The sequence below is a fragment of the Phyllostomus hastatus genome, unplaced genomic scaffold (genome assembly GCF_019186645.2).
Source record: "Phyllostomus hastatus isolate PE091 unplaced genomic scaffold, TTU_PhHast_1.1 phas_contig_210, whole genome shotgun sequence".
NCBI lineage: Eukaryota > Metazoa > Chordata > Mammalia > Chiroptera > Phyllostomidae > Phyllostomus > Phyllostomus hastatus.
Window position 1 is genome coordinate 11851695 of NW_025333737.1, and position 26436 is coordinate 11878130.

The following is a 26436-nucleotide window of genomic DNA, read 5'->3' on the forward strand; positions in this document are numbered from 1 at the left end:
AATGGGATTTCTGCGCGGTGGCCCTGGGGAACATGTGACATGCCTGCTCTGGGCAAGCTCATGGAGGGCGCCAGTCTGCTTGCCCAGTGGCTTTCTCTGGCTTCTCTCCTCCAAAAAGGAAATTGCAGGCTTGTTACTGCTTTTGCTCAGGACTTGGGATTATGGAGCTTAAACTCTCTCCTTCGAGCCATGTTCAAGTTTCTGACTTAAAAGGGGAATGTTTCATTTTAGGCCAAATGCATCCCCCTCTTTTCCCCCTCCTGGACAGAGAACAAAGCAATTCAAATCAGAAAACAGGGAACTCCATGTGCACTGTCCACAGGGACCCAGCTCCCAACTGGGTCCCAGGGAATGTGATTGACGTACAACTGAAGCCCTTTGCGTTTGTTCAAATGTCATTTAAATAGAAATGTTTCAAATCTCTGCCAAGGCACTGCCCAGGGGGTGGCGTGGAATGGAGTCGGGCCCTCGCTGCTCTGCGGGCTGCTGGGGCCACAGACCGCAGGGGCGGGCCCAGGCGAGGCTGACCCAACCTGGCTCAAAGGAGGAAAACGGAGTAGGAAAGGAAGCAGGGGCAAGAGGAAGGAAGGAAGGGGATCAGAGGCAGACTGTCTGGGTAGTGTTTACACTGAAGATACAAGTGACAAACAAGACACAAGATGCCTGCATTTTATCATTTGATTTTTACCTTTAAAAAAATGATATAGACAAATTCAAAACCTGGAACAATTCGTGATAGAAAGCTTCCAGTTTTGGCCGGTCACCTCTCTGGCATCAGGACGATTCCAGTGGGTGCACCACGCAGGGGCTGTTTTTCGGTCACCAGTTTGGAGAGAGGACAGCCTGCCTGACTTGCTTGGGTGTTCTCAAGGCAGTATGGGATAAGGTTTGGTTTGAGGGTGGGGGCTGAGGATGGGGGTCTTGCTTGCCTTACCCCATATGGTAAAGGTGGCCATGAGGTCAGGGCTTGGATGCTATTGGTACCCAGCACTGTGAGTCTGCAGGCATAGCTGAGGTGGACCCGGGGATGTCCAACATGGAGGAGTCTCGTACCTCATTCTCCCGGCAGCTGTAATGGCTAGTCTTTGATCTGTTTTATATTTTGTGGTTCTGGGTAAGATTTTGTGGCAAGAAATCTGGCGCTAACCAGTCACTGTTTGAGAACCATGGAGGAAGACATTTCAAAGGGCCCTTGGTTGTGACATTACGTGAGATCAGAATTGGGAAGAAATTGGAGTGGGGTCATCTTCTTATCTCAAAGAACTTGTTATCATCATCATCATCATCATCATCATCATTATTCCCCTGGGATGCAGTTCATTTACTGCATTAGGACCTCCCTTCCCAAGACAATAAGCTTACCTGGTTGTTGGAAAACCATGTTAGTGCCAGGATGTAATATAAGCCATTCATTCAGTGTGTGGATTTGTGTCGAATCATCATGACATAATTATGTCTGATATCTTTGTTTGCCCTTCAGCCTTTGCTCATGAGGAGGCTGTAAAGCAGTGGCTTCCACTTTTCTTAAGATGAAGACATCTTTTAAATATCTTGCAGGCCCTCATAGAGTGGTAATTAGTCTCTTCTTATCTGTGGACAGAAAACATGTATGATGAAAGAAGTCCACTCTGAATTGAATAATTCTTTGAAATAAACTTGTATTTTATTAGTATATCTATTTGTATTTGAAAAATCACTGTGCATATACCTATGTGTGAGACATTCATTCCAGAATGAATGTATAGTATAGAGACAATTGGAGAATCTTTCCAGTTACTTCAGAGTTCACAGATTGGTGAACATATACATATATGTTATATGTTGATGAGGGATGGAAAATATATAGAATCTATGCCCCGGGGCCTTCTCCTGGACGTACTGTATCATGCCACCTTTTTTCCTCCTGAGAGTGAAACTCAGCCTCAGAATTCTTCTCAACACAATGTATTAAATTACTGATAATTGATGGGAGTTGGCACATGAGGTCCCACATAAACTCATTTTCTTCCTCTGATATAAACTGCAAGTTTGTAGTGGGTCAGTGTCAGAGGATGCCTGCTTGGTATTGTTCTGAGCCGAAAGCCAATAATGAAAGACTTCTAGAGTTTGGGAAGGAGTTACGTGAGCCTGGTTTAATCAGCTTTCTTCACTGAGAAAGCTCCGTATTGGTGATCCTACAAGACGAGCTGCCCCTCGAATTGAAATATTAACCTAAAGACGTATGAGAAGAACAGTCCAAGAGTCACTAGAGTGAACTCTCCCCTCTCTAACAGACATTTGTTCTCTTATTGTAGAGAACCTCACCCAGCAGTAGGATGTGTTCAAACAGGGCACCCCCCGCCGCCCCGCCCCACTGCCATTCACCACTGTGTTCAGTCCTTTCCGGTGAGGGTCACCAAGGAAGTGGTGGCTCACGCACTGAGGGAGGACTTGAGGTAGGAAGGGGATGCTCACAGTAACCCAGCTGATGACTGAAATGATAGAACTTCAGAGGTGATAGAGATCCAAGAATCATCTCTGTTCACAGACAAGAACATGGGTCCACATCAGTGAGTGTTCACATATAATTAATTGTTGCTTTAAGTAATTAATAGTGATCCAATTTGGCTCAAACTCCCATAACCTTGGTCAAATTTCAGTGACTTTGGTTAAAAAATCACAGAATACATACCATTTTATTTTAAGGTCGTATGAGAAACCCCAAATCCAACTCACTGTAATTTTGCCAATCTTTGTGATGGATTGAATTGGATGGAAATTGGCTCATTTCTTTGCAAGTGGCCATGGAATAGTGAACAGGTGAATGTAAAATGCTTCCCCGCTGGGGTAGGCTTGGGTGGAAACCCTGTGTCTTTCACGCTCAGCAGAGAGGCCCCGCCATTATCAGCATTTGGGCGCCTGCGTGAGACCACTGGTCTGGAGGGGGGCACTTTCTGTTCCCATCGTCGGTGTGCAAAGAAAGCTCCTCTACCTGCCCACAGCTTTCCTCCCAAGCCCTTTTCAGAGATAAAAGGCCGTGGGATCAAAATTACGCCTGGCCTTTTTGCAAGAATTGACATATGAAAATGCAATTCCTAAAGTTCATATGAAAGTACAAGGGACCCAGAAAAGCCAAAACAATGTTGAAAAAAATAGAACACAGTTGGAGGACTCGCACTTTCTTGACTTCAAATTGTATGCAAAGCAATAGTGACTGGGACTGCGTGACCCTGGCATAAGGATAAACCTGTGGACCTATGGGACAGAATCAAGGGTCCAGAAATAAATCCATGCACGTAATTGATGTGTCTTAATTATTGATTTTAGATTAAATGCGCCAAGGCAACTCAATGGGGAGAGAATAGTCTTGCTAACAAATGGTGCTGGGGTGACCGGATATCCACATGCAAAAGAATGGACACTCCTACCTTATACCGTATACAAATATTACCTTGAAATGGTCAAAGACCTAAATGTAAGAGCTAAAACTTTTAGAAGAAAACACAGTTGTAAATATTCGTGACTTTGGATTAGGCAATGGTTTCCTGGATAGCACACCAAAGGCACAAGCAACCAAAAAAAATTGATAAATTGAACTTCATCAAAATTAAGTGCTTCAAAAGATACTATCAAGAAAGTAAAAATATAATCCACAGAATGGGAGAAAATATTTGCAAATTATGCATCTAGTAAGAGTCCAGTAACCACAGCACTGGCAATTGAGAAATAAAGACAAGTAACACAATTTAAAAATGGGCAAAGGAGTTGAATAAATATTTCTCCAAAGATGGCATTTCAATGGCCGATACCACACAGTGCTCAACACCGTTAGTGATTTCATCAGAGAAATGCAAGTAGAAGTCACAATGAGATATGCCTTCACACACACCAGGATAGCTACAGTCACAAAGACGGGCAATAACAAATGTTGGTAAAGATGTGGAGAAATTGGAATTTTTGTACATTGCTGGTGGGAATGTAAATGGGGCTGCCACTTTGGAAAATAATCTGGTAGTTCCTCAAAGTTAAATATAGAGTTATTATAAGACACAGCAATTCCACTTTTGGGTACATACCCAAGAGGACTGAAGACAGAAGTTTACACGAAACTTGTACATGAATGCTTAGAGCGAGATTATCCATAATGGCCCAGAGATAGAAGCATCACACATTCCCATCACCTGATAAGTGAATATGATTGTTCCTGCAAGGGAGTACTTTTCATCCATGAAAAAGAGTGAGTACCTTATCCAACTCTGACGTGGATGAACTTTGAAAACATTCTGCTGAAGTGAAAGAGGTCAGACATAACAGGCCACGTATTACATGATTTCATTTCCATGAAATGTTTAGAACAGACAAATCCACAGAAATGAAAAAAAGATGCGTGGTTTCCGAGAGCTGAGGGCTAGAGATGGGGTAGGAAGAGACTGCTAATGGGCACAGCATTTCTTTTAGGGGTGATGAAATAATCAGGAATTATATAGGGTAACAGTTATACTGCTTTGTGAACATACTCAAAACAACTTTTAATGAGTGAACTTTATGGCATGTGAATGATATCTTAATATTTTCAAAGGGCAAGTGAGAGCTTAGGAGGCATCAAGACATTTACCTTGGCCACACTAGGATTTTCCTTAATCACAAAATGTGAGCAGTCACTTGTCTGCAGTGGGAGTGGCCCAAACCAGGTCACTGGGACATGCGTGTTTCAGTTTCCTTTCTTCTGAGTGACTTGGATCTGGCTATCGGACATCCCCTTGTCTTCTCTTATACATGTTGGTGACTCAGTACAGAAGAAAGGGAAAGAACGTCAGAGCCAACCAGAGTCACGTTAACTCTCCATTCTGCCCTTGGCCCATTCACTGGAGGACCTCGGGCGGGTTATTTGGCCCCACCTCAACCTGACTTTCTTCACCTCCAACATGGTTTGATGGGAAGACTCAAGGTCAAGTCCAGGCCCCTGGTACATGTCTAATCAATGTTAATGCCTTGTCTTTTCCTTCTCCCGGCCTTCCCAGGGTGGTGTGAGCCCAGTGTTCACACCCAAGAGAGCACGTGTAGACAAAGGCTGGGTGAAAAGGCTGATTTCACCCCCATGCGCCCTTACCCAGACTCTGACAGGAAGGGATTCTGATCACAGTCAAATCCCTCAGGACTGGATTTCACCTGAGGGCAGCTTCCTAGGAGCCCTTCAAAAGTTCAGCTAGACCCGGAGGCTCAGGGCTGGACGAATTCCCCAAACTGGGAAACCGCTAGAAAACAGGTAAGTACGATAAGTTTCCAGGAATCCAAGCCTCTGTGGCTTCCTCTCCTCCTCTGGAAAAATTCAGATTGTTTGCCAAGTTCCTAGGTAGCTGTACCATTGCCGTGGACTTCCTCCGTAACCCCCTGCCACCCCCCTCCCCTTAACATCAGAGAGAGCCCTCAGCAGAGGCAGAAACTGAGTCAGATGATTCCTTCCAGAGCCGTGCCCCATCTTCGCCCTCCCTCCACACACTCTGACCCGCAAGCTGGTTTTCATTCTCCTTCTCTCTCAAGCTGTGAAGAGTATCTCTTCCTAACACTTGTCAAAAATTAAAGCAAGACCTGCTTTCAAATGTTCTGTCTGTACTTGCCGGCCAGGAAGGCAAGTCTGTCTCCAAAGAATTTGCATTTGCAATTCCAAATATGCACTTGTGCTGAGACGAAAGAATGCCTTCTCGCCTTCAAGCTGAGTTTGGCGTGACCCCTAGGTTTTAATACTTTCAACAAAGTGTCATTTGATGATTCAGCCGCATCAGACAGAGAACAGTGGATGTCCTTTCATACTCGTCCGGACTTGATTGAGAATCAGATGAGAAGACTTAACCCAGAGCCACGGACTTCATTTTATCTTTTGCTTTTACCCTTTATTAATTTAAAAAGCCCCTGAAGAAACACTGTTGTTTTCATTTCTAGGTTCCAGCTTGTTTCCGTTAAGAAGGTCAGCCGATGAGCAAGAAGACCAGGTGTCTGCATTTCCTAGCACAAAGTCTTCAGGCAAGTCAGTTTTCCAGTCTCTCTCTGCCTCTGACATCCAACCCAGCGCCCCCCACGCACCCTGTCCCTAGCTCCAAAGGAAGGAAATCTGATGACAGCCAAGTTCCCCCAGGTCTAGATTCTATCTGAGGGCAATATCCCTGGAGCCCTACAAGAATCTGGCTGACTGTGCGCTTTCTAGGGCTGCTCCCACACAGTGGGGAGTGCCCCTTTCCAAACACCCTCTCAGAGTGGTCAGCTCTGGGCCACCCCCGGACAGGGAGCCCTGGAGTAGCTGTGACAGGCACAGGTGCATGTGGGACCACAAGGAGGGCGTCTTCTGTTGCAGAAGTCCTATTTATGGGTCACAGTCTCCCCCAGTTCTTCAGCCCTGTTATTTCTTTCTCGCCTTTGAGCACAGAAAGCTCCATCTTGACAAGTGTGCGGCTGTCACTCCACGACGCAGCCTGCACGTCCGCTTGTCACAATAATCAGTGCTGCCCCGGGCTGCGCCCACCCGGCTCTATGTTACTTAGAAGTTGGCGAACAGTGGGATTTCTCTCGACAGCTTCATTCAACACTCGGACAGGGCTGTGGGCACAGGGTGGAATGGGCTGACACAGATGCTGGCCTCTCTGGCTCCCTGAGCAGGTGCCTGATAACCTCATCCAGACCACCCTCACAGTAAAGAGCCCCCTAGCGTGTGAGGTGTAAGCGGGCAGTCTGTGGAGAAAACTTGGAGGATCCCCTTCCTGCCTAGCGCCCTCAGGTTGGCTGAGACATGAGGATTTGAGTTCACACTGCAAGACCGTGACCTAGAGTCTAGCACAGGAGAGCCCCCAGGTGCTTTGTACGCCCCTTCCCTGATGTGTCATGGCCTCCCCTTTAGGTATTAGTAGCCCATTTACATACTGGGCAACAAGCTCAGACTCAAGGAGTGCTTTGCCAAAGGTCACAAAGCCAGTAGGTCTCAGAGCCAGCCTGATTGGACCACTGTTCCACCTGTAAAAATAGATATGACTCCTTGGAGGCCGAGGATATGCCTAACCATCATTGTGTACTTTCAGGTTGTAAGAGCATTTTCACATCCACTTCTGTTATCTTGTCTGCTTCTCCCAGGGGGTTTCTGCCGGTGTGGTAGGGTGGATGCCAGACCTGGCGCTGGTCTCACCTCCCTGCTGCCCCACCAGCCAGGGTGACCACCCTCTCCTGAGAAGCATGCCTGGGCGCCGTGGCCCTCATTTGCCCTGGGAGCCCATGTGACTCACCTGTAGCGAAGACGGATGCAAGGGAGTGACTTCTTCCAAGTCCCTCAGTGCCACATGCTTCTCCACAGCCTCCACCTAAGAGTCCTGAACAGCAGAGAGGGGAGGCGTCTGAAAATCCTTTGAAGTGTTATATTTTATCTTAAAAAAAAAGCCCATGGAAAATTGCATTCTACTTCATCACATATCTGATTCTTTGTTTTCTTTCTTCTTAAAAATTGTAGTAAAATACACCTAACATAAAATTGACCAGCTTTATCATTTTTAAGCGTACAGTTCTGTGGTATCAAATGCAGTTACATTGTGGTGCAACTGTCCATCCCCCTTCAGAGCCTTTCACCCTCCCAAACTGAAACTCGGTCCTGGTTACACCCTCCACGCCCCTCCCCCAGCCCCTGGCAGCCACCACTTTCTTTCTGTCTCTGTGAACGTGACCACTCCGGGGACTTCCAAGAAGTGGAATCATACAGTAGCTGTCCTTCTGTGGCTGGCTTTTCCATGAAGCACAGTGTCCTCTGCGTCACAGCCTGTGTCAGAATCTCCTTTCTCTTTAAAGCTGAATAATATTCCATTATATATATTTAATTATATATATATAATTAAATATATATAATTAATATATATAATATATATAATTAAATATATATAATGTATATATACACACACACACACACACATATATATCACATTTTGTTTATCCATTCATCTATATTTGTTTCTTTTAAATAAAATGCCTTAAACTACTTCTAGTCAAACAGATCATTCACACCATAGTAAGGCCTGACATGTAGAGCCAGGAGTTGGCCACCTTTTCCTTAACAGGCCAGATACACACATTTCAGGCTGTTCAGGTCCTGTGGTCTCTGTCATAACCATACAACTATGTAACTCGGCTCTTAGTAGCACAGCTGCCATGGCCCAAACATACATGAATGGTGGTGTCTGTATTCCAATAAAACTTTGTTTATAGAAACAGGCAATGGGTCAGATTAGGTCTGTGGTCAGGGGTTTGCAGAACCCTGGTCTGGGGGTTGATAGGGTCCATCATTAAGAGCACAGGCTTCGGTGTCAATAGGATGATTCAGTTCACATAAAAAAACACACAAACTGTATTCCTCCCCAGGGCTCACATGTGTAGCAGCGCCAAGACCCAGCTGCCATGCTCTGCCCAGAACTGCCCCCAGCCCTGATCTTTGGGTCCTGTGGCTGAGTCTGGCACCTCTGGCCAAACTCCTTCCAACATGACTGAATCTCTCTCGAATAACCAGGGTCCGTGCCAGCACCACCCAACGTTTGCCAAATGTTACATGTCTGTGAGTGACTACATGATTGTGTACAAGAAGCTTCCCCCAGGAGGTCCTCAGTCCCTCCGAAGACCTGGAAGGAGGCAGAAAAGTTGGAGAAATGCCACCAGCATCTGAAGGCCAGCACTGGCCCAAACAAGAATTCTATGTCACTCTGCCCAGTGAAATCTTTGTAGTTGCTTACACAGTACCCGTGTTCATTTTTCCTTCTTAGAAGGGATTTTACCTGGGACACCTGGCACTTACCTTGGGTTCTTCCAGATGCTCTCTCCAAACCAGAATGTTGAGCTGTGTATCAGATGCCTTCAGCCAATATCTCAGGGTTAGCAGAGCACATGAACCTGGGCACCAGGCAAATTATGCAACTTCGAAAACAAGATTTCTAATTGGAAACTTTCTTCTCTGCCTTCCACAGAACCTTAAACCATTTTTTAAAAAAGCGATATTAAGGTAGAGTTGACATATAATAAGCTGCACATAAGATGTATAACTTGACAAATTTTATTATATGTATATATCTATGAATCTATCAGTATCCACAACCAAGAGAGGGAACATATATCTCTCTCCTCCTAAAGTTTTCTCATGTTTCTTGTTAATCACTCCCCTGATCTTCTCCCCACATCCTTATCCCAGAGGAACCGCTGATCTGCTTTCTTTCTTTATAAATTAGTTTGCATTTTCTAGAGCTTTGTATATATGGATTCTTATAGCATGTACTCCTTTCTGGTTCACTTCTTTTACTAAGCATAATTATTTTGATATTTGTCCATGTTAGTGAGTGTCATTTTTTCTTGTTGCAGGTGGTATGCATATGCACACCACATTTGTTTATTCATTCCCTGTTGACGGGCATTTGGGTTATTACCACTTAATTAGGTCAAGCCAATTGCTAGTGTTGTCCAAGTCTACTATATCTTTGCTGATTTTCTGTCTATATGATTTTATCAACTATACAGAGAAGAGCCTTTGGATCTCCAGCTATCACTATAATTTGTCTATTGGTCAGTTTGTCATTTTCTCTTTGCTCTTTTTTCAGATTTTGCTTTATGTATTTGGAAGCTCTGTTATTAGGAGCATAAATGTTCAGGGCTATTATGTCCTCTTGATTAATTGATCCCTTTATCATCAGGAAATGATACTGTTTATCTCTGGTTCATGACCCAGAAGGCAACATTTTGGATACTTAAGTTTGCTTTTTTAATTAAGACTATGTGGACTAGGGGGAGTCCAACCCACTGAGGGAGGCCAAGTCATTCTGCTGCCTGGCCCACTGTGATGGGCTGTGCAACGCACCCTCTCTAGCTCCCTTCCCATGTGACGGGCTTCACAGAAGCCAGGCCTCAGTGGGGTAGGGCTAGGGTTGGGGGTGCAGGATTTGAAATATCTTGGTTCATCACTGGGCCCACTCCTCACCCTGGTGACATATGAAGACCCAGAGGTGGTAAGGAGGTCATGATAACATTGTCTAGACTCTAAATTTATTTTTAAGAGACAATTTTGTTGGAATCAGGGCCCAGACTGTGCAGTGTGTTGTGAAATGGTGCTAAAAGGACCTACTGTACAGGGGCAGTACCTAGGTTTACAGTTTCCTGACTAATTCCACCATAAACTTAATTGCCTTTTCTTTGGCTTTGAAGCCCTAAGACTCCCCTTGGCACAGGGCTCCCTCCCACACACACAACCAGACTCCTGGCAGGAAGTAATGACTGAGTATCCAAGTGCCAGGGCTCCTCGACTCATTCTCCAAATGGTTACTTCTGCCTGGCCCAGGAGCTGGGCCGTTCAGGAGGTGATGTCAGGGAGAAGCCACTTTGCCAACAACACTTTGGAGGATTTGGAAGCAAATGTCCAGAAGCTGCTGCTCTTGAGCGCTGTTTCGAGTGCTATCCTGAGCACTAGGATTGCAGCTCATCATCTCGCCCACCCAAGCCCACCCCTCTATGATGTGGGACCTCTGCCAACTCTGCCAGAGGCTTTGCCTGCATTGTTTCAGATCTCATTCATTCTTACTATACTCCTGGCAGCCAGGTTACAATGTACCCATTCGACAGAGGAAGAAACTGAGGCCTGGGTGAAAGCATAGGAGCTATGAAAGGTTACACGCCTAGGAGGTGAAGAGTTAGAGCTCAGATTCAGGTCGTCTGATTGATTCCAACAACAGGCTCATTCCATTACTCTACACAAACCTCTATTAGTTTCCTAGGGCCGCCATAACAAATTACCAGAAACTTGGTAGCTTATAAAAAATAACAGAAATTTATTCTTTCTCTGGCTGTGGAGGCCAGAAGTCCAAAACCAAGGTATTGGCAGTGCTGGAGGGAAAATCTATTCCATGTGTCTCTCCCAGCCTCTGGTGGTTGCTGGCAATCGTTGGCATTCAGATAGATGCATCTCATCAGTCTGGGCCTCTGTCTTCCCATGGGACTCCATGTGACCTTCTGATAACAACGAAATAAGCTGAGAGTTGTAGGCACCATGGGAAAGGTCACCCAAGATGAAAGGTGGTTTGGGAGTCAAGGACTTCTAGGCTGAATTCCGGGCAGTCAACTCAAGCTTTGCGCTCCTGAATTTACTCATCTGTAAAGCGGGGATCGTGAGAGTGCACACCTTATGAGGTTCTTAGAAGACTAAATGTATGCAGGGTGCTCAGCTCCATGCTTGGCATGAGCAAGAGCCCGGTTAACATCAGCTGTGAAAAAACATGGTGACAAGATGGCTTCCATCTCACCGTGAGTAAAACCCAGAGTCTTGCTGTGGCTGGTAAGACCTTCTTGGTGCGGGCCCAGTTCTCTCTCATCTCACCTGTGACGCCTCGCCCTCTGCTCTCTGCGTTTCAGCTGCGTCTTGGCTGTCGCCTGCCAAGGCCTTTGCACTTACAGTTCTCCCTGCCTGTCTTGATCCTGGTCTCTCTTCCAAGGCCATCTGACTTGAGACCTTCCCTGATGTCGCTATTAAAATACCACCCCCTTAAAAAAATAAGTAAAATCACACTCTGGTCCTCTCACTTGTCCCGGCTTCTAGCACTTCTAGCCTCTTACCATTTACCATGAATTGATATATATATTTATTTACCTTATTATTTATTTCTGTCCCCATTCATCAGGGTACAAATCCCCAGAACTTTGTTTTGCTCATTGCTGAATCCCTAGTGCCCATGGCAGTGACCAGGAGACAGTAGTCCTCAGTCACTATTTGTGATACACACAGAATGAATGAATGAATGAATGAATGAATGAATGAAATCTGACTAGACAGCCCAGGTGGACAGTGCAGTCCAGGTGTACGATCCTGTCCCATTAGCCATTTTTGAAGAGGGATATGACAGCAAGCATCTACCGTATATGCCAGGCACTGTGCATAGTGCCTCAATTCATTGCTTCCTACTTTTACAGGTGAAGAAACAAGCTCAGAGAGGGTGAGTCAGTTGCCTAAGATCACACAGCTCAAAAGAGGAGAGATGGAATTCAAATCCATGTCTGCCTATTTTCCATCACCCCAAGCTGGGTCTCCCTCAACTTTGGATTCTCAAGGAACAAAATATGGGAAAAGATGGAATTTGCCCTCATCAAAGAATGCCATGGGAAACTCTCCTTGGCTCCCAGAAGAGCATCCTGGCCTCTGAAATTCTTGGCAGGAGACATGAGACCCTCCTGTCACTGACGCTGAAGAAGTGTCTTCAGAGACTCTTGTAATCTAAAATCGCCTGCAGCTTTCAGCCAGACACATCTTAAATAGTGTCAGCAGGACCCTCTCACAGTTGCCATTCTTTCCTGGGGTCCCTGACCCCAGCCTTCTCCAGCCCAGATCTCTGCTGCTTCCCCACCTCTGTGGTTAGTGGTGCAGAGGTGGAGGGTGGCAAGGACCAGAAGACCTCAGCCACTCTGCTGGAGACAGGGAGCAGCAGCTTTGCCTCAGAACCCATCTCCAGGAAAGGCTCCAGATGTCTGGAGTCAGGGGCCGCAGGATTGTGGCACAGCATGTGCTAGTCCAAGTTCAGAGGCAACTGGCTCACTGTACAAACCAGCAGAAGCATCTTCCCACTGTGAGGGGATCTGTGCTCAGAAAATGGGGCCCCCACACCCTGGCTCTCCCAGTCCACCCTGCATCGCTCCCTACTTCACCATGCACCTGTATTAGAACCAAGTTGAAAGTGTTTGAGAAGCCAATATACAACTTGTTCCTGGCTCTGCCCTTTGTGCCCACCTGGGATGTCCATCCCACCTTCCCTGAGGATCCCTTGCCTGGTCCAGACCTAGCTCAGATCTCAAATCCATCCTGCCTTCCCCGGTTAACCCATCGACTCAGACCCCTCCAAACTGCACTCCACACAGGGGGCCTTAGGGTGTCTTTAAGGCGGAATTCTGATGAGAACACTCAGTCCCCCACTCAGGGTGAGCCTGTGGCTTTTGAAGCTCTTGGGGTCCCACCTTGCTGTGTCTCCAGCCTCCTCTTCACTGCTCCTGACCCCAAGAGCCACTGCAGTCACTCCAGCAGTTCCGGCCACCCTTTTTGGCCTGGCTTTCTCTTTCTTCTTCCCGGCCTTTGCCCTTGCTGTTCCCCCTGTTGAGTTGTTTTTTGCCTGCAAAATTAATATCCTTCCCTGACTTGAGCTGTGACCTCATTTGGATATAAGGTTGTTGCAGATTGATTTTTTAAGATGAGGCCATGCTGGAGTAGGACGGGCCCTTGGTCCAATACGACTGGTGTCCTTCTAAGAAGAGACCCAGAAACCCACAGGGGAGCAGGCCATGCAAAGACCGAGGCAGTGTTTGGAGTGATGCAGATACAAGACAAGAAACACCAAGGACTTTCTCAACCCTGAGAAGCCAGGAGAAGGCAAGGAGCCTGGGAGAAGGCAAGCTGGAGCACAGCCTTGCTGACACCTTGGCTTTGGACTTCCGGCCTCCAGAATTGTGAGAGAATAAATTCCTGTTGTTTTAAGCCACACATTTATGGTACTTCGCCACGGTGGTCCTCGGGAACTAACAACCCTGGCATGGGCACCGCCTCTCTACTCCCCAGTCCCCTGTACACTCCGTCTTTTGTTGACTGCCCACCTCCTACTGACTTTCCAGCCTCGCCACATCCCATTGGGTTCTCCTAAAACACATCACATTTTTTTTTCACATTGCAGCCATTTTCTGTTTACTCCCCACTACCTCCAAACTCCCCATTCCCACTCCCCCAACAGCAGGTTCCTTCAGGGCTAGGATTTGGGATCGGCTCTTTGAGCCACTGCAGGCAGATCTAAGCTCACTTCCCAGAGCATCAAATATACTAAGAGAAGGCTTCCCATAAACAGGTTCCAAGGCGGTACTTGCCATGAACCCATGTGCCTTCTGAGGTCCCCCTGACCGTCCCCGACTTCCTCCTTCTGGGTTGGTGTCCCACCTTTGCTGGGACACTCCCTTCCAGACTTAGATGGAAACTCGTGCCACCAGGTATGGAATCTGGAGTGGCTGCCAAGGGGCCAGAGGACACAATTGGTGAAATCAGATCTTGGGGTAAGTTCGACCAATGGGACCTGGGAGGGACCTGGGTGGGACCTGGGTGGATAAATTCTCCCTCTTTCTCTCATTGGGGCGGCGTCTCCTCCTTTGTAGCCATTCTGGGGAAATCCCATGTGCACAGCAAGCCCCCCTGCTGAGCAGCCTCGAGTAGAGTGGTGGCCCGTGAAGTGTGGCCGCCGCACGTTGCTTTACCCACCTCCTGGCCTCCTCTCCCCTTCCCTCCTCCTCGCTGCCCTGGGCTTGTGTGTGGCAAAGAAGGAGTCGGCACTTTCATCTTTGTCTCAAGCTTTGCTCGTTAGAGGACCCAGTTGAAAACGGTGGGCAAAGATGATTAGGAAATAATCTTTGCCTGTTCCCCTTTCAAGAGTCACAGAGCCCATAAGCATGTCAAAGACTGAGCAGTCTACAGTTTTAAAAAAATCTGTTTCTCTTACAAGATGACAGTTATTGAACACTGACTCTATGGCAAACATGATTCTAAGTACTTTACATATATCAGCTTGTTAAAATTCCCATGCAGCCCTCTGGGGTAGTTATTGTGATTACTCCGTTTGACAAATGGGGAAACCGAGGCACAGAGCACTCAAGTAACTCGTCTAATGTGACACAGTTAGCACTAAGAAAGCCTGGCTTTGAATCCAAGAAGCCTGGCTTCAGAGTGGGTACTTATAATCATAAGGCTACATACACTCTTTCTTTAACTCAGAATTACCCTTATTTTTTGATGATGGATAAAAAAAAACATATCACCTGTTCTACTGAGAATAGTTTGCTCTAAGTTTATCTTGATTTCCTGGTTCTACTGAAAACAGTGTGCTCTAAGTTTATCTTGATTTCCTGCAGAGATGTGGTGCAACGAGCTGTGATCCAGCTGCCTTATCTGCTCAAGACCTAGCCCAGCACCCACAGGGACTTTACAATATAGTAAATATTTGTAGGAAGGGCAGGAAGGAATAAAGGGGGGAAAGGCGATCCTTCTAAAAAGACCAGAGACCCTGACTCAAGAGCAGGAGCCCTGGATGGAAGTCCAGCGCCACTTTTAATTCCTGGTTACGATCCCTGCATTGAAAGAGGCTTCTCTATTACAGGGATAATCACCAATTGCTCTGCTTCTTTGTAACTTCTAAACATGGGAATGGCCACAAAGAAAACCAGGGGAGGCTGCTGTGATGATGAGACAGGGTCCCTTGGCTTCCGGGAGCGAGGCTGCCAGGCGCAGGTGCAGAGGCTGCGCACTGCAGAACTGAACGGGCTGCTGTGTCCCTGACGGTCCACTGCACAGCTGTCCCGAGTGGGGACCGCACTGCACAGCAGCCACAGCGCCGAGGTTTGGGTGGGGTGGCGTGAGGGTAATTGCAGGACTGTAACCATTGCAAACACAATCTGGCTTATCTGAGCGGCTCAGGGTGTAGCCCGTGCCTATCACAAAGCACCAGGAAGTCCTGACACTGGCGCCTGGCAGCCCGCCCTGTCTGAGGCGAGGCCTGAGTTCTGGCGGGAGCGTCTGCAGTGGCATCACTCTGACACCCTGGCATCGGGTCTCCCTCTCCCGGCGTCACGTGGAGCTCTGGCTTGCTTCTCTCCCTACAGTGGGCCGGATGGTTCTTTGCTGCCGGAGGCTGTCTTGTGCATTACAGAATGTTCAGCAGCATCCTGGTCTCTACCTCCGTTGTGACAACGCAAACTGTCCCCAGACGTAACCAAATGTCCCTAGGGGGCAAAATCACCCTCAGTTGAGAAGCGATTATCTAGAGCTCAGCACAGTGTTGCCCAGCACAGCGGGCCCCGTGTGGCTCTGGAGCCCTGGGACCGTGGGGCTGCTCCGAGTGGGGACGCGTGCTCCGTGTCACTGCACACGGACTTCCGAGAGCGCATGCACAAACAACAACGCCAAAGAAGGAAAAATACCTCAACCATAAGTTTAAAACTTCAGTTATACGTTCGAACAATAACATCCTAGACATATGGTGCCAATGAAAATACAACACCGATTTCACCTGTTTCTTTTAACTTTTTCTTCCAGTGTGACTCCTCGAAAACTTAGAATTACATCTGCATCTTGATGGTATTTCCATTGCGCAGCCTGGGTTAGCCTGTTCCTGCTTGCCTTGGGCCCTTCCGGCAACATTGTGACATCGGCCTGCTAGGCCTCCGTCTCACCCTGGCCCCACTCTGCTCTGCTCCTGGGGCCCTTCTGCTGTGCCTTAGTACCCAAAGCACCCTGGGGCCCACCCCCTTCAAAAATGCGCCATGCTTGAAATTTCACCCTATCCAAAGGTCCCGGGCAGAAGGACTCACGAGCTTGCTCATCTGTGCCAGCTGGGCACAAAGGGTCTCCTGGCCCCACGGGCATCTGCGTGGGTGCATCAAGAAGTCATGTGAGAAGTCGTGTGATTCTGACGCCCAGGACCTTTCCGTCGGCTTCTGACCCTTGCTTCTGACTCTCATCTCTTCCTTCTACAATCTCCCGGACGCATTGCTCTGACCCTATCGACCCCCATGTAGGAAACTTTAAGGACAGTGTCATGACCCCTGGAGGGGGCCGGGCTCCTCAGCTGGTCTTCAAAGCCAGCGGCAAGCTGGCACAATCCACTGTGGGGGGCCTCGTTGTCACGGGGTTTTCTCCCTGCTCCAACCGGGTCTTCCCTTGCACAGCCTCTGCACTTGGCATTTCCCCCTCCTTATCTTGTCCTTTAAGACCCCTTTCAATCCCTCCCCCTCCAAGGAGCCTTCAGAGTTCACACTGTCCATGGTGATGGGGAGCAACCATTGGGTCATCTTGAGGACACCCCAGTGTCCAGCTACTCTCAGTTGACCGGCTCACTCCTGGGCTGGCTGTGCGTTTACATCTTTACCCACAGAGTCTGGCAATTCCTCAGTCTTGCCTTGGGCGAATATACTCACCAGAATAGCTGGACACGGTATTTTAAGGTCTGACATTGAAGATAGGTGGTGATGACATCGAAGCTCCTTGCTGTTCCTAAAACCCCAGTGCTGTGCAAAGGCCACCTGGGTATCCACGGATGTTTGTTAACTGGGTTGATGGAGAAGGAGGCCCTATTCAGAAGAACAAATCAAATGGTGTGGGGGTGGGGGCATCAGGCAGGATAAAACCTTGGAGATACTTGGGGTACACCTTGGAAATAACTGTCCCCCATGACTATGTGTAATCTGTCCAGTTCTGATGAGCTTGGCGGCGGGGGTGGGGGGTGGGGGGGGGAGAGGGTGAGGAGGGTGTTGCCGGCAGTGGCGTCTCTTTCTCTGGCAGAGCATCTGAGGATGTTCATTTAGATTAGTGATTTCCTGGGAAGCAGCTATCCTCTCTTCTCCAGCCACCTTATCGGTCAATATTTGAACTGGCAAATTATGGCAATTAGCCACAATGGTGAACCCCATTTGTGTGCATCAAATGGTGCCGGGCAGGGATAAGGGGTTGTAAACCCTGATTCAACAGGAAGACAGCCTGCCAAGGGAGGATCCTTTCTGAAAACCACACTCCACATCCAATCAGCCTGTGCAGGGCCAGGGTGTGGGGCAGGGGGAGGGGGGAAGTGGGGAGGGGCCTGTTCCTTTTCCCTCCATTTGCACAGAAAAGCTACCCTCTGTTTATTTGCCTATAAATGGCTCTGACTCCACCTTCTAGGCAACCAAGACAAGCTGGGAGTCACCAAACTAAGGGACTGATACTTTGAAATACAGTGGTCCCTTACCTTTGGCTTTTGTCCTCAGAGCAGCAGTGAAAGTGACAAGAATCCGTCAAGGAGGGGAGCCCTCTCAGAAAGCAGTCCCACCTGGCCTGAGGGGGGCAGAATGGAGGGGAAACCCTGCCAGATGCTGTGTCCACCTGGCCCTCCCAGGGAGGGGCCAGGTTCCGGGTTTTCGGGGCCTTGTGCTTGAAGCAGCCAGCAGGTGTCTCTGTTACATGCTGCTCACAGCCCCCTTGGTTCTCGGAGGACGGCAGGCACCGGAAAGGTGGCTTCCCCATCTCTCTGCCCAAGTTGTGTCACCCACCTGGCCCAGGGACGGAGGCTCTGGCTTCTTGGGAGAAAGCAGGAGGGGCATTTAGGGACTGAGAGCAGTCTGGGAAGGCAACAGAAAGTGTGAAGGGCAGAGAGACTGGAGAGAGAGCGCAGGTGTGTGCAGAGTGGAGGAGGAGCTGGGAGGCATCCCGTCCCTCATGCAAGGTGGGTGGGGAGAGCGGTGAGGGGTGGGGCCCGGAGGGAAAGGGGCAGTATTCCAGGGGAGTTTAGCACATAGCCCTGGAAGAAGCGTTGGTTCTGTGTTTGCATTCCAGCTCTGACCCTTACAAGTTGTGTGGCTTTTGGCAAATGACTCACCCTCTCTCTGTTTCCATGGATTCATCTGTACATTAAAGACATCACACCTCATGGGGTTGTTGAGATGAGTGCCCCCACAAACCAGATATGTAAGCACTGACGCATAGTAAGCACTCAATAAAACTTGTCTGTTTCTTACTAAGTAGACTAGGCAGGCGGGACAGGCTGCTGCAGACTTGCACGGCCCCTCTACCACTTAGCTACCCCCCACTCTATTAAAGGCAGGAAGAGGAAACCAGTAAAACAGGGCAGGGGGAGGATGGAAATTCTCCCTTTCCTTCCAGATCTAATGCCACCAGGCGATTAGACGAAGGAAGGCTCACCTGGAGGAGGGAAGAAGCAGTTGGGAGAACTCGGAAGCCAGGTCTGTGCAAACCGGCGGCACCTGTGGGCCTGTGGGAACCGCAGGCTCCCTGAGGGACGGGTCCAGTCGGGCGGAACTGTGAGTGTAGTGGCAGCACGGAAGACCAGGCAGGCCCAGAGATGGGGGCTGGTGAATGACTGCTCACTTCTGCAGACGAAAAAAAGAGCGCATGTGCTCCATGGACCAGTGACCAGCAGCCCAGCCTTTCCTGGGAAGATGCTAGAACTGATCCCCATCTGGGGGAACACAGGGGTGGTGTGCCTTAGTGTCTAAGAGCAGGGCCCCTAGAGCCCACAGACTACTTCTCTCACTGGCTATGTGGCTGTAGGGCAAACAATTTTAACCCCTTCGGTTCCTGCTACCCACCAGAAGGATGTTATAAGGGTCCAATGAGTTAACCTGTGCAATATGCTAAATATATAATGGCTATTACGGTGAGGCAGGTGGGCATGGCCAAGTAATGTCATAAAGAAAACATCCTAGACCAATCGAATTTTCACTCATCTTCACTTTAAGGGAAAAACAAGGCAGGTTGGGGTTATATGGGCCACCTAATTGTCTTGCTAAACTAAGGCTCAGACAAAAGTAATTTATCCAAAGTCTTAAACTCATTAAAGGTGAAGGAGTCTGATCTCCTGACTTTAAGTCAAGTGCTTTTAAAAATTATTATTTCTCTTTATCCTGATGTTAACATTTAATCTATGAGTATTTCTACAAATGTTTCTCAGAGGGATAGTAATAGGTGCTTCTAGAAACAGGTTCTTATAGATCATTAAATTTGGGAAATATTAGAAAAAATTACATGGGATTTTTTTTCACCATAGAACTTCTCAGAGCCTTCAATGCATTGCATGAAGAGTGTTTTTCAAGAAGAGTGAACAGCGCTGCCCTTGCCCATCCCGTGGGGCTAGCGTTTGTGGAGTAGAGTTTGAGTTACTCGCGCATGTGTGTGTGTACACACATTATATATAAAAGTTTTTGATTTGGGAGTGTCTGTGTGGTAATGGAGTGTGAATAACTAGCCCTCTGGTCACGCTCTATGATCAGCTCCACAAGCACGCACATCATCGGGCAGTGTGTCACTTAAGCCATGTTGATGAGTGTACACACACACACACACACACACATTTCACAAGAAGAATCCACACCAAATGACAGCGCTTACATTGGCATGGTGGGATAATGAGTTATTTTGAGTTCCTTCTTGCGCTTATCTGCACTTTGTGAATGTTCTACAGTGAACACAGGGTTCTGTGGCCAACCAAAGAAGACATTCTTTATCAGATAGCGAGTGCCATGGTGTGCTCTTGAAAGATCACTGGGCCTCTGGGATTAACCACTGGGCTGATATTCATTAATGGCTTAAACAAAAGGGTGGAGGTTGTGCTCATAGAATCCTCACACGATTCTAAATTTGGAGGGGTGGCTCACACTCAGAAAGCCAAGAATAAAACTCAAAACAACCGTGACAAATTGAAAACATGGCCCTACAAAAACCTGATGAAATTCAATAGTACAATTATAAGGTGATATATTTAGGGCTAAAAGCAGCCATCATACGTTTGGGATGAAGACAGAAGCAGCTTCCAACTGGTCACCAGTTACCAGGTGAGCCCCTACTAAGTAGGTACTTGACCCCGAGCTAAGGTTTGGGGCCAGACACAGGTTTAGGAGAAAAAGACCTAGAGGTGACTGCTGTCCACACGCTGAGCACAAATGAGCGAGATTGTCCGCGTGACCACATTTTCTGAAAACAAGACCCTAACAGACGGGCCTGGCATGAGGTACGACTTCTGGTTCACAACAGGGAAGGCTGTGTGAAATCAGGACAACCCGCCCTTCTCTAGGACTGCCATCCTATGACCTCACCGCATCAGGATGTCATCTGTCCCCTGCTGGGCGAGGGGAATATTTTAGTGTCACCCGTGTGTAAGAGGCACTCTGGGGGCGACAGTGGGGAAACAGAAAAGTTAGAACTGCTGAGACATTTTTATTGGCTTATGGGGACAATCAAAAAGAAGATTTGAAATCTGAACCATCTCTAAAAAGCCTGTCCTGGAAAGTCCAGGGCATCTGGTCATAGTCAACAGAGTGCCTTGCCATCTTCAAAGCCAACTGGATTCCACACACATAAAAGGCCTGTGACATGTCCCGGCCCCCAAGTCATCTCCCTCCCCCCCACCCCCCTTCCCGGTCCCGCATTAGTCAGCTCCTCTAATTAGACTGCTGAGTCGAGTCTGTGTCACTCCTCCTGAAAGGGCTGGGAGAGGCTGGAGGGTGTCCAGGCAGGAGCCACAGAAATGATCAAAGCCATGGAAACTAGGCTCTGTGAAGCAAGGTCAAAGGAATTGGAACTATTTTGCCCAGAGGAAGCGGGGGAGAGTCTGAAAAGCCCAACTCCAGAAATGAACCACACAGACCCACACGAGCCCTGCCTCTGCTCCCGTCCACACGTTCATCTGATAGGACCACCGGAAGTACTACCATTAGCTTGAATGGAAGGTGTGCTTATTATGCTCCGGGGTCTCTGTTAAGAGCTTTGCATGGCTACCCCCTCTCATCATCACTATGGTTCTGTGACGGTCCATGCCTTCGGGTGGGGCCCCGCAGAGAGGTCGAATACCTCGCCTGAGTTCATTGCACCAGTGAGTGGTGGGCATGGGATTTGAACTCAGGCAGTCAGTCCAATGCCATTTCAGACTGTTATCCAACAGCAACTGTTCTTTCCAGTTCCCTATACAAGAGCACCCTCATCTCACATGGCACAGCGTGAAATTATGGGTGATTGACTGAAGGTACTGAGCTGTCACCAGATGAAGTGTCAACAATGTGTCGTATTCAATGCAACACAGCTGCCTCCCCCTATGTGACGTCTGGTATTATAGACTGAACTGCGTCCCCTCCAGATTCATATGTTGAAGCCCTAACCTCCAGGACCTCAGGTTGTGACTGTATTTGGAGACAGGATCTTTAAAAAAGAAAAGAGGCACTGAAGATAAAATGAGGTCATTCAGGTGGGGCCGAATCCAACATGCCTGGTGCCATATTGGAGACATTATAAGAAGGAGATTACAATACAGGCACTTGCAAAAGGAAACCAAGTGAGGACACAGGGAGACAACCATCTACAAGCCGAGGAAAGAGGCCTCAGGAAAAAAACAACCCTGCCATCCCCTCGGTCTTGGACTCCTAGCCTCCAGAACTGTGAGCACATAACTCTCTGACGTTTGTGCCATTCTGTCACGGCAGTCCGAGCAGACCAACACACCAGGAAATCCTCCAACAGCCCCCTTTTCAGAATAGGAAACTGAGTCTTGGAGGGTTCCAATAACTCACTCACTGTCCCATCTTGCAGGGAGCTAGTAGCAGAAGTAGATTCAAGCCCCTTTCTTTGACCTGACCTTCTGTATTCCTTTCAACACCCTGCAGGAACACAGTCGAGAGAAAGAAAACCCACAAATAGCAGATAACACTCACCTGGGACGTCAGACCTTGACTAATACGAGCTGTTTCAATTCCATGTCTCAGCAAGCAGAGGCCTTTCCACCCCTATTATGGATTCATAAAGAGATTTAATAGCCACCTTAAATGTGGGGCAGGATGACCCTGTTGACTGCAAAACAGACAGGGGCAGGAGGGCCGGGCAAGGGGCTCTTAAAATGCAAGTCTGGAAAAGCTTACCCAGCTCCTCAGGGGGATCGTGAATGCACCAGAGTGTGGGAACACAAATCCAGCCCATCTGGAACTTGAGGGAAGTTCTTGCAGATCAGGGAAGAAGGTGCTGGCTAGCATCCTGCCAGGGAAAGGGTGGCACTAGGCCTTGGTAATTGAACCTCCACGTAAGTGCAGGGGAACCAGTACCACTGAATAAATAGAAATAGAGGGTCGAGTTCCATGGGCCCCAACTCAGGCTCCTCAGGCCCATGTGGGAAATGGGGTCTGCAGGAGAGAGCAGACCAGGGTGCTGGGAGCTCCCAGGGGTCCCCAGAGACAGTCAGGATCTGTCTTTCGGGGGATCCAGTGAGGGCCTGCTTCCTGGTTCAGACAGCTGTCTTCTCTCTACGTCCTCACATGGGGGTGGGACAGGGAGCCAGAGATGACGAGTAAGCCCGTGACCCGGGAGGTGTGCACCTCACGAGACCACAGCAGGGGCCTCGGAGATGGATGGGAAGGAGGGAAAGTCTGTGAGTACCTATAAGAAATGGAAGCCAGCCCCTGCTCCATGCCAGCCATGGGGATGGCGGGTCCCTCTGCTGCAGACTTTGCACCTGACAGGTGGGCACAAGGGCAGAGCACCTAAACAAAGGTGGCAGGACGAGGGCTCAGCGTCACACCAGCGAGGTGCCCACAAGACCCCTGAGTGACTTGGGCTGCAGACTCCCCAGGGGGCTTCCACCTACTGCTGCCGCCCTGGGGGAGGGGCAGGCCCAGACTGCCTGCCCTGGGAAAGTGCACTCGGTGAGGGGAATGAGCGCGGAGGTTCTCCTGCTCCCGGGAAGCTGGTCCATCTGTGTTCAGCCGTTTATCTGCTAAGTGATCCCCTGTAGGGTCCCTTCCAGAGCGACATATGATTCCTTGACTCTGAAGGAATCTAGGGAGGCTCAGAGCCCATCAGCCAGGAAGCCAAACGTTCTGGCTCCGTCGGAGGGAGGAAACCACACAGCCTCCCTTCCTTTCTCTAAAGCAGGAGCCCCGTCCTGGCGGGCCCATGGCCCTACGGCAGTCAGTTCGGAATATTCCATTCATGGGCCTCTAATGGAATCAAGACCAGGCTATTTATATTTACAGATGGGGCAAACTTTAGTGGAACATCAAATGTGCCACATGTCCGGACAGAGGAAAACCAGTAAACGTGGCTGATAGAAACCAAAGGGCCCCCGGGAGGAGGTGTGTTGGACCCAAGATGCACGGGACCCTGAACGGGCAGAGGACAAGAATTGCGGGGCTGGAAGACCCGCCTGGCCTTGTGCAGCCTCTGCAACCGGCAAGGAGAGTGTGCCCAGCTTGTTTGCTGGCGGAAAAATGCAGTCGCTGTCTGTCCCCATTGTTCCTTCAGAGACTACGCGGGGGACCCTGAGCAGCAGGCGTTTCGCCTCCAATTATTTTCAGCCAAGAGAAAAAAAACAGATGGTAAATAGCACTGAATTTTTTTTTAAGAATTAATATTAATAAAAGATGTGTTGAAGCCTCTGCCTGGATCCCAAGGAACAGGAACCCGTCTTGTGTGCCGAGTGGGGGAGGGGAGGTGGAGGTGCGAGGAGGCTGGGTTAAGGGCAGGTGTCCACAGACAGAGAGCAGGCATGTGGGGCCAAGCCAGCGCTCCCCAAGTACCTCCTAAGGTGCCAGAGGGTGGTGTGGGGGGTGGCGCACCCTTAGGAGCCCAGCATGTGGTCGGGGCTGGAGGCCTAATGCCACCACGTCGTGCCTGTCGAGGCTCTGAGCTCCGCGGGGGAGACGGGCGGTGGGGGCCAGGCAAGGACTGCCCAGCGCTGCTTCACATGGAACGCTGGCGCCACCGGGCCCCTCTTCCCGCCATGTGAGTGCGGCCCAGATGGCTCTTCCGTGCAGCTGCAGCCTGCAGAGGAGGAGGGCGGTGTCCGCACCTCCCCAGCCAACGCCAGTCTCTGTCCCAGGCCCCGCACGGCCTGTCTCAACATCCATCTGTCAGCAAGCACTATCGAGTGTCCACCAGCTGCCCAGCTGTCCTTGGAGAGCTTGGATTCCGTGTTCAAGCAGAGAAACCCTTCAGAATGTGTGGCGTTCCCAGGGGAGAAAAGAGTGACAGGCAAAGGTCTGTATGTGGACAGAGAAATGCAGGGCCTGTGGACACACGTCCATTCAACAAAAGCTTTTGAGCCCATCCTAGGTGCTTGGCATTGCTCCGGGCCTCAGAGAAACAGTGGGGAACAGAAACACCAAGGTCCCTGCCCTCCAGGAGCTTCCACTCCAGCAGGAGAGAAGCCATCATCTCACTCACACACAGTGTGCATGGACTAGTGTTCATTTCAATGAGCTCGTATTAAATGGCAGATGGTGACAGCGCCTGAAAGAACTAGAGTGCAGCCAGAGCCCGTGTAACGGCTCTTTACCACGGTCTCCGAGGCTTCTCCTGACCCCTGCCTCCCTTCACCCAGAGCTTAGGGTGGTATACACTTGGAGAAGAAACTGGCTAGAGAGTGTGTACAACAACCATGAACTGTGGACATTAATGTTAAAAAATAACAAGGCATGCCGCCTAAGAAGACAGAAACCCCTCCTCCTCCACCCTGGGGCCGAGCTGCTGCTGTGTCTATCTGGTTTTGTTTCCTTCTTTGCTTTGGCCGCCGGAAACCTCAAGGCCAAAGCATGTTTCACCCCCAGCAACCAATGCGAAGGACTTCGTGGTACGTCTCGTAAGAAGTAGCCTTGCCTCCGGTGTTAGACTCCTTCTCTTCTCTCCTTTTCCCTCTGTTTTGTTACTGTCACCTGGTATTTTAAATTTGTATTCCATCTTATTAAATATCTGTGTCTTTCCTCTGTGCTGCTTGAAATCCTTTCTGAAACCAAGTGGAGAATATATACGCAAAGCAGCGTGGGATGGGGTTCAATTAAGACCTAAAAACCATTCTTGCTTTTGGTGGTTCTAGGTGGATCGTGAACCAGAAGGAGAAAAGGACATTACTGGGATAACTGATGGAATTGGAATACGGACTGGAGGTTGGATAGGAGCATTGTCTTAATGGAAATTTCCTGAATTTGATACTTTACTGTGGTTATGTAAGAGAATGTCCTTGTTCCTAGGAAACACACGCCAGAAGGAATAGAGTTATCACATCTGCAACCTACGCTCAAATGGTCCAAAAACGGGGAGAAAAAACTGCATATACATTTATATATGTATATCTATGAGAGAGAACAGGGAGGGAGAAAAGATTACAATCTCACACTTGAAAAATTAAAGCACTTGGATGTCCAAGCGAATTTGCCTCACAGTTTTAATGACAATAGATGCCTTTTTAAAAGGAATCAAAAAATGATATCTTTTTGCCTTCAACGCTCCCTCTTCTTGCTGCCTGTCTTCAGCGTTCTCCCAACAAACTCCCACTCCCACTGGAATGCTAAAAGATGGCCGAATTTTGGAGGGATTCTGGGAAGAACTGTTGTGGGACAATGAGGCATGGTCTGCACTTACCTCTGGCTTTGGTGTAGGTAGAAAAATCCCATCTGAGTCATCAGCAAGAGTTTAAGCTTTTAAGCATTTTCTTTTGGAGCCTTTTATGAATCCATTGGAGAAACCCCTCAACATTTCTCTCCTGGCCCTGACTTCTGGTCATTGGCAATCCAACCACCGTGGACTTCCACAGAGAGAGCGCACTGCCAGCAGGAGCAGTCACAGACTTTCCAGAATCAGGAGTAATCACTTTCTGCTGACTCCTCCGCAGCCTCTGCTTGGCCAGAAGTCACCTCCCATCCACCATCTCTCTCTCTTCTTAGTCTCACCCAGAGACTGGAGAGCACCAATCTGTAACTAGTTTCAAGAAAACTCAACAGCCCAGGCTGGGTAGCTCGGCTGGTTAGACCATTGTCCCAATACTCCAAGGTTGCGGGTTTGAGCCCTGGTCAGAGCACATGCAAGAATCAACCAATAAATGCATGAGTAAGTGGAACAACAAGTGGATGTTTCTGTCTCTCTTT

General features: G+C 48.8%; 1 long non-coding RNA gene across 1 annotated transcript; it reads right to left on the reverse strand.

Annotated features, from left to right (window-relative positions):
* Positions 1–1395: 1395 nt before the first annotated feature.
* On the reverse strand, positions 1396–26350 carry LOC123817413. Its single transcript, XR_006785421.1, has 8 exons — positions 25934–26350; positions 22444–22555; positions 22240–22311; positions 18722–18909; positions 16966–17118; positions 8795–8966; positions 7248–7331; positions 1396–1590 (listed from the first exon to the last, which is right to left on the reverse strand). It is a non-coding gene; the product is annotated as an uncharacterized LOC123817413 (long non-coding RNA).
* Between the last annotated feature and the right edge of the window lie 86 nt (positions 26351–26436).